Here is a 9869-nt window from a genome sequence, read left to right as displayed (position 1 = left end):
TTTCCCACTGAAATCTCGACAACATGTCCTCTATCTGACCCAACATAGTACATAGCCATGACCCTCGGTATACACAAGTGGGGATTTACAGCGCTCTTGGTCTTTTCTATGAATTGTCCCTAGCTGCGCCACCAATAGAGGTATATTGTCCCAGAGCGCACCACTATAATTTATTTTATCATGACCCTTGGTATGTTTTCTTGTACACATAGTGATTTTTTCATTAATTATTAAAGCAAAAAGGCCTTATATTTGCTGCCTCAAAGATTTCACAGTTTGTACTGTGGCCTGGAACTGTTATTGGAAGATTATTTCTACCATCACCCCAGTTATATATTGGTATACTTTAGCCTGTGGTTAATCCCCATTCTATTATATGTGAGCATAGCCACTACCAGACAGACCTTACCACCTGCTTTACACTCCTGTCTGCACGCCACAGTTTGCTTTGTAAGAATGTCAGTGTCAACAAAGCTGTGAGAATCAGATTATAGAAAACCCTGATTCATATTTTAGTACAGAGAATGAGGGGCTGAGCTGTAGAGATTTCTGTGGATGAGAACAAGGGGGGGAAGACATTTTAGCTGGGAGCTCCAGCATTTCTATGAGGGGTTCGTTGGTCCCGTGAGGATTCAAATTATACCCAGCCAAGACAATGAGCCTGCTTAATGATGGGGAGAATCCTCCAGCTTACAGTGGGCTGTAAGTAGGAAGACAGTGGATAAATACTGTGGCTAAGTTAAATATGTAGACTGCCCACCAAAGGAAAGCAGGAGGCTGGTAGACCTAAGTAAGACCTAAGTAAGAGGAAGTGCTGTATAGGGATGAGGTCTGCTTGCTTTGGCATCTTCTGTTTGGCCCCAATATCTACCCCTTACCACTGAAACTCTACTCATGCATTTGTGCCTGTTCTGCACTCTGCGGAACACCGAGCACATGAGCTTTCCTAGGTAGTTGGTAGACAGAGTTGGGTTACCAGAGCTTATATACCCATGCAATACGTAATAACGTAATAATCCAAGATTTGCACATGATCATACTCACAATCTAGATTGGGAAATATGCTGCCAGCATGTGCCCCCATGAGCTAGCCAGGATTGAGGGCCGACTACTACCCTGATTCCAGGTCTCTGTTCTTGAGTCATCCGAGGCTAAGCCGCTCCTGTACATTGTCCTGCACCTCACCTGAGGAGGCAGAAAGATTAGGGTTTGGACTGCACTAGTCTTCGTGCATAAGTAGCCCCATATTAAATTTATCTAGCCTCACTTTGCTGTGCACAGGCATGGTCAACTGCATATACCCACACCTCTCTATATATGTATACCCATGTATAGACATACCTAAATGCCTAACTTCTATCTATATGTGTACATTTCTATATCTATGTATATACAACTTCCTACATGCACATACATATATATATATACCCACAAGCATACCCTTACATACCACTAGATTTGTACATATGTGCCCGTGCACATACACATGTATATCCCCATCTACCTAATATAAAAATGTATATATATTGTGACACAGTTAGGTTAGGGGGTCCCTCTCCTGGGTAGGGGACTCCTTCCTTACATACACACACACACAGCAGCAGGGAAGCAGCACACCAGACTGGAAGCGAGTACAAGCTGGTCGGCCCCAGTCTTTATTGTACAATGTCAGAAACATAAAGAAAACATAAATATAAATCCTAGCCCTGTCGGGGCACTAACTTCACAGGTAGTTCCCTCACTACCAGAACCTGGCAGGGCCTAATGCCCTCGCCAGCAACAAAAGCACAGCACAACACTCACAGTTAGGTATCCAAGTGTCTCTGAGCAAACTCCCTGCCTGCTCTCCCAGGTGAGACACTCAGCCCTAAACACACTAGGCTTATATTGGCCACTCTCAGGTGGAAACCCTAACAACCTGTTACCAGGCTGCGAGAACCAAAACCTGGAGTGGCTGTGGGTGGAGCCCTCCCTCTCCTCTCAACCACAACCCCCAGGTCCCAAACCGGCTTTTCAAAAAGCCGAAACTCAAGCCTGCTACACTGCAGACTTTCTCCTGGGGGTTTAAAACACAAAAGACAGGAATCTGGGACAAATGTACCTGCCACAGACCACTTTACCAGTGATCCTATCACAATACCCACTCATGTATATGCAATTACAATGTACCTACCTACACATACATGTCCTTCCACCTGTAAATGAATATCCATACACTATTATGCCCTACTCCAAAATAAATTGACCCATAACTCTATGTATCAATTAACATATCTAACATGTATATATACTTCATTATATATACACATATACCTACATATGCCATACCTACAACATACATATGCTATATATACATATATATATACACATACACACACACGCATATACATATATATATATATATATATATATATATATATATTACAGGTTGAGTCTCCCATATCCAAAATGCTTGGGACCATGGGTATTTTGGATATCGGGATATTCCGTATTTTGGAATATTTGCATGCCATAATGAAATGTCTTGGGAATGGGACCCAAATCTAAACACAGAATGCATTTATGTATTATATACACCTTATACACACAGCCTGCAGGTAATTTTATACAATATTTGTAATAATTTTGTGTATCAAAAAAAGTTTGTGTACATACATGAAATCATTTATTTTTCATATACACCCTATACACACAGCCTGAAGGTTATTTTATACTGTATTTTAATAATTTTGTGCTTTAAACAAAGTTTTTGTACATTGTACCATCAGAAAGCAAAGGTTTCACTTTCTCAGTCATGCTAAAAATATTCAGTATTTCGGAATATTCCATATTTCGGAATATTTGGATATGGGAGACTCAACCTGTATACATACACATACATATACATACATACACATACACCTATATACCTGCTCACAGCAATGCTTACATGTACCTTATCATGCCCGAAACATACCTAACCCTCCACCTGCAGTATTTAATTATTCCTACATATATGCACTGACCCATGCGTGTTACGGTTACACAGACACACATATACACAGATAAAGTTACACAGACACACATATACACAGATACAGTTACACAGACACATATATACACAGATACGGTTACACAGACACAGGTTCAGTTAGACAGACACATATACAGTAACACAGACACATATACACACAGATACAGTTACACAGTCAGACACATATATACACAGATACAGTTACACAGACACATATATACAGATACACAGACAGATATATACAGTTACACAGACACATATATACACAGATACAGTTATACAGACACATATATACACAGATACGGTTACACAGACATATATATATATAGACAGATACACTTACACAGACAGATATATACAGTTACATATATACACAGACACCTATATACACAGATACAGTTATACAGAAACATATATACACAGATACAGTTACACAGACACACATATACACAGATACAGTTACACAGACACATATATACACAGATACGGTTACACAGACACAGGTTCAGTTAGACAGACACATATATACACAGACACATATACAGTAACACAGACACATATATACACAGATACAGTTACACAGACACATATATACAGATACACTTGCACAGACAGATATATACAGTTACACAGACACATATATACACAGATACAGTTATACAGACACATATATACACAGATACGGTTACACAGACATATATATATAGACAGATACACTTACACAGACAGATATATACAGTTACATATATACACAGACACCTATATACACAGATACAGTTACACAGACACATATACACAGATGCAGTTACATAGACACATATATACACATACAGTTACACAGACACACATATACACAGATACAGTTACACAGACACATATACACAGACACAGTTACATAGATACAGTTACACAGACACATATATACACAGATACAGTTACACAGTCACATATACAGTTACACAGACACATATATACACAGATACAGTTACACAGACACATATACACAGATACAGTTACACAGACACAGTTACATAGATACAGTTACACAGACACATATATACACAGATACAGTTACACAGACACATATATACACAGATACAGTTACATAGACACATATATACACAGATATGGTTACACAGACACATATATACATAGATAGGTTACACAGCTACATATATACACATATACAGTTACACAGACACATATATACACAGATACAGTTACACAGACACATATATATATATATATATATATATATATATATACAGAGACGGTTACACAAATACATTTATACACATATACAGTTACACAGACACACGTATTATTATTATTATTACTACCAGTTATTTATATAGCGCACATATATTCCGCAGTTCTTTACAGAGAATATCTTACCATTCACCTCTATCCTTGCCCCAGTGCAGCTTACACTCTATATTCCCTACCACATGGTCACACACATACACACTATGGTCAATTTTGTGGGGAGCCAATTTCCGTACCAGTATATTTTTGGTGTGTGGGAGGAAACTGAAGCACCCAGAGGAAACCTACGCAAGCACAGGGAGAATATACAAACTCCACACAGTTAGGGCCATAATGGGAAACTAACCCATGACCTCAGTGCTGTGAGGCAGTAATGCTAACCATTACACCGTCTGTGCTGCCCACATATACACAGATACAGTTACACAGACACATATATACACAAATACAGTTACACAGACACACATATACACAGACACATATATACATATATACAGTTGCACAGACACATATATACACAGATACAGTTACACAGACACATATATTCACAGACACAAATACAGTAACACAGACACATATATACACAGATACAGTTATACAGACACATATATACACAGATAGTTACACAGAAACATATATACACACATACATATATAAACATATACAGTTACACAGATACAGTTACACAGACACATATATACACAGATACATATATATAGTTACACAGATCCAGTTACACAGACATATACATACACAGATACAGTTACACAAACACATATATACACAGATACGGTTACACAGACACATATATATATACAGAGACGGTTACACAAATACATTTATACACATATACAGTTCCACAGACACACGTACTATTATTATTATTACCAGTTATTTATATAGCGCACATATATTCTGCAGTTCTTTACAGAGAATATCTTACCATTCACCTCTATCCTTGCCCCAGTGGAGCTTACACTCTATATTCCCTACCACATGGTCACACACATACACACTATGGTCAATTTTGTGGGGAGCCAATTTCCGTACCAGTATATTTTTGGTGTGTGGGAGGAAACTGAAGCACCCAGAGGAAACCTACGCAAGCACAGGGAGAATATACAAACTCCACACAGTTAGGGCCATAATGGGAAAGGAACCCATGACCTCAGTGCTGTAAGGCAGTAACGCTAACCATTACACCATCTGTGCTGCCCACATATACACAGATACAGTTACACAGACACATATATACACAGATACGGTTACACAGACACATATATACACATATACAGTTACACAGACACACATATACACAGATACAGTTACACAGACACATATATACATAGATACAGTTGCACAGACACATATATGCACAGATACAGTTACACAGACATATATACACAGACACAGCCACATATATACACAGATACATAGACACATATATACACAGATACAGTTACACAGACACATATATACACAGATACAGTTACACAGACACATATACACAGATACATATATAAACATATACAGTTACACAGACATATATACACAGATACAGTTACACAGACACATATACAGTTACACAGACACATATATACACAGATACAGTTACACAGACACATATATGCACAGATACATATACAGTCAGGTCAATAAATATTGGGACATTGACAGAATTTTCATATTTTGTCCTCTATTCACCACCACAATGGCTTTGAAATAAAACAAACAAGATGTGCTTTAACTGCAAACGTTCAGATTTAATTTGAGGGTAATTACATCCAAATCAGGTGAACGGTGTAGGAATTACAACAGTTTCTATATGTGCCTCCCACTTTTTAAGGGGCCAAAAGTAATGGGACAAACTAAACAATCCTAAATCTAACTTTCACTTTTTAATACTTTGTTGCAAAACCTTTGCAGGCAATTACAGCCTGAAGTCTGGAACGCATAGACATCACCAGACGCTGGGTTTCATCCCTGGTGATGCTCTGCAAGGCCTCTACTGCAAATGTCTTCAGTTCCTGCTTGTTCTTGGGGAATTTTCCCTTCAGTTTTGTGTTCATCAAGTGAAATGCATGCTCAATCGGTTTCAGGTCAGGGGATTGACTTGGCCATTGCATAACATTCCACTTTTTAGCCTTAAAAGACTCTTTGGTTGCTTTTGCAGTATGCTTCGGTTCATTGTCCTTCTGCACTGTGAAGCGCTGTCCAGTGAGTTCTGAAGCATTTGACTGAATATGAGCATATAATATTGCCCGAAACACTTCAGAATTCATTCTGCTGCTTTTGTCAGCAGTCACATCATCAATAAATACAAGGGGACCAGTTCCATTGGCAGCCATACATGCCCATGCCATGACACTACCACCACCATGCTTCACTGATGAGGTGGTATGTTTTGGATCATGAGCAGTTCCTTTCCTTCTCCATACTCTTCTCTTCCCATCACTCTGGTACAAGTTGATCTTTGTCTCATCTGTCCATAGGATGTTTTTCCAGAACTGTAATGGCTTTTTTAGATGGTCTTCCTGTTTTTGAGGCTCACCAATGGTTTACATCTTGTGGTGAACCCTCTATATTCACTCTTGTGAAGTCTTCTCTTGATTGTTGACTTTGACACATATACACCTACCTCCTGGAGAGTGTTCTTGATTTGGCCAACTGTTGTGAAGGGGTTTTTCTTCACCAGGGAAATAATTCTTCTGTCATCCACCACAGTTGTTTTCCGTGGTCTTCCGGGTCTTTAGGTGTTGCTAAGCTCTCCGGTGCATTCTTTCTTTTTAAGAATGTTCCAAACAGTTGATTTGGTCACACCTAATGTTTTTGCTATCTCTCTGATGGGTTTGTTATGATTTTTCAGCCTAATGATGGCTTGTTTCACTGATAGTGACAGCTCTTTGGATCTCATATTGAGAGTCGACAGCAACTGATTCCAAATGCAAATGTCACACCTAGAATCAACTCCAGACCTTTTACCTGCTTAATTGATAATGAAATAACGAGGGAATAGCCCACACCTGTCCATGAAATAGCTTTTGAGTTGATGGTCCCATTACTTTTGGCCCCTTAAAAAGTGAGAGGCACATATAGAAACCGTTGTAATTCCTACACCGTTCACCTGATTTGGATGTAATTACCCTCAAATTAAAACTGAAAGTCTGCAGTTAAAGCACATCTTGTTTGTTTCATTGCAAAGCCATTGTGGTGGTGAATAGAGGCCAAAATATGAAAATTCTGTCAATGTCCCAATATTTATGGACCTGACTGTATATAGTTACACAGATACAGTTACACAGACACATTCATACACAGATACAGTTACACAAACACATATATACACAGATACGGTTACACAGATGCATATATACATAAATACAGTTACACAGGCACATATATATATACAGATACAGTTACACAGATACATATATACACAGACACAGAAACAGTTACACAGACACATATATACACATATGCAGTTACATAGATATACAGTTTCACAGACATATACACAAATACAGTTACACAGACATATACACAGATAGGGTTACACAGATACATATATACACATATGCAGTTACATAGATATACAGTTTCACAGACATATACACAAATACAGTTACACAGACATATACACAGAAAGGGTTACACAGATACATATATACACAGATACAGTTACACAGACACATATACAGAGATACATATATACACAGACACATATATACACAGAAACAGTTACACAGACACATATATACAAATATTCAGTTACATAGATATACAGTTTCACAGACATATACACAAATACAGTTACACAGACATATACACAGATAGGGTTACACAGATACATATATACACAGATACAGTTACACAGACACATATACACAGATACAGATCGCAGTTGTCGCAAGCAATGTCACTCTAGAAGAAGGATGTCTCTATGAGACATCCTTCACTTTTGTGGTAGGAATGGCCAATGATGGTTTATGGCCGATGTTGAATGCTTTTACCATCAATGGGGGAGAACCAAATGGTTATATATATACGATATATTGTTCAATCGTTCATTATATCTGCTAATGGATAGGCCCTAAACGATGACAGATGCGCACTCCCGCGTCCAATTAATCACATCTATCATCTCCAACATGTTGGTCAATTATCGCATATAGCTGTACGATATTAGCAATATTGTGCAGTTTATATGCGGTAAATGACGAACGATGAAAGATTTTAGCAGCAGCTACAGAGCGCTGCAGAGAAAAAAATCCACTCCCTGAATAATGTCATGCGATAACGTTCATCGTTTGCCAAAATCTGTCATGTACATGAAAGATATCGTTCAACACAGCCATCGGAAGTTTCAAGGGATGTCTTTTGTCTTTCAGATACTTGATCCCAGAAAAATCAGCGATGTGGAGCGAAAAGTCCAGCACGGACTTTTTGCTCCAAATTGAATACCCCTGTATATGGCAATCTTGCTATATAATGATGACAGTATCGAGACTGAGACCTCTGCGGCCATTTCTGGCAAAGACAGATGCATGACAGCTAATCTGATTGGCCGCTAGGCTGCCTGACACACTGGTGAGTGGCAGCGGGTGAGCCTCAAAGCAGTTAGTAAGATCTATTTGTTGATGAAAACACACTGACACTTTTCAGAAAATGCATGTAGCCATAGGGATCATTGTGCCTTATACCCAATGCAGGGGAATGTTACTAATGACCCCATATGAATGTATATATCTCTGTTATTACAATATCTACATAATGGGGGTAAGGTGCAATCAGGGAGATTGCTGGACTCTTCAGGGAGTCAGGGAGATTGCTATAATTTCAGGGAGTCTCCCCGACAATGAGGGAGAGTTGGGAAGTGTGATTTTTCCGGGGGTCTAACCAAAAAATCATATTCTGGGGTGTAACATCTGCAGTGATGTCAATGGTGAGAGATAGCTACGTTACTTCCGGGGGCCTGGATGGTAAGGAGGAAATCCATTCTACACATTAATCCCCGGGGGACGGTACAGGACGGCATAGTCACATGGGATGTCACTGTGGCCCTGATTCAGAGACGCACGCTAATGTAATCGCAGCTGTAATATGCTAATGTGTACAAAGCTTACCCGGGCATAAGGACGCCCACTGCTGCCTTCCCATATGTGTATGGCGTTACTTATCAATTGCTGGTTGCTTTACATGTGTATCTCATTTTGCGCTACTTAAAGGTGTATATTCCTTATGTATTTTCCTGTATCAGGGAAGCCCAGCAACAACACAGTTAAGAGGGTAAATAAGTAACTGGCACCTGCAAAAGCAGCAACAAGCAGCAGGCTCTGCGGTGTGGGATCCCCCTGTCATAAGAAATACCCCAGGGGAACCAAGTCAGTTATAAGCTTGTGGTCTCCAGCCATTCAATTATCCATGTGCTAAGTAGCATAGGAGCTCAGCCTGGCACCTCTTGGATGGAGAGTGCCTGGGTTATAGCTCACAGCCAGGAAATCATTAGGTATAGTTGGGGAACGACATGTTGCATTGGGAAAGAATGCTCCTGGCTTCCTGGGTCGCCAGAGCAGGCTAGATCTTGTGGAAC

Source organism: Taudactylus pleione, unplaced genomic scaffold (genome assembly GCF_031769625.1).
Source record: "Taudactylus pleione unplaced genomic scaffold, aTauple2 ptg000433l, whole genome shotgun sequence".
Classification (NCBI taxonomy): Eukaryota; Metazoa; Chordata; class Amphibia; order Anura; family Myobatrachidae; genus Taudactylus; species Taudactylus pleione.
The sequence above is the reverse complement of the archived record's forward strand: the minus strand, read 5'-3'. Positions refer to the sequence as shown.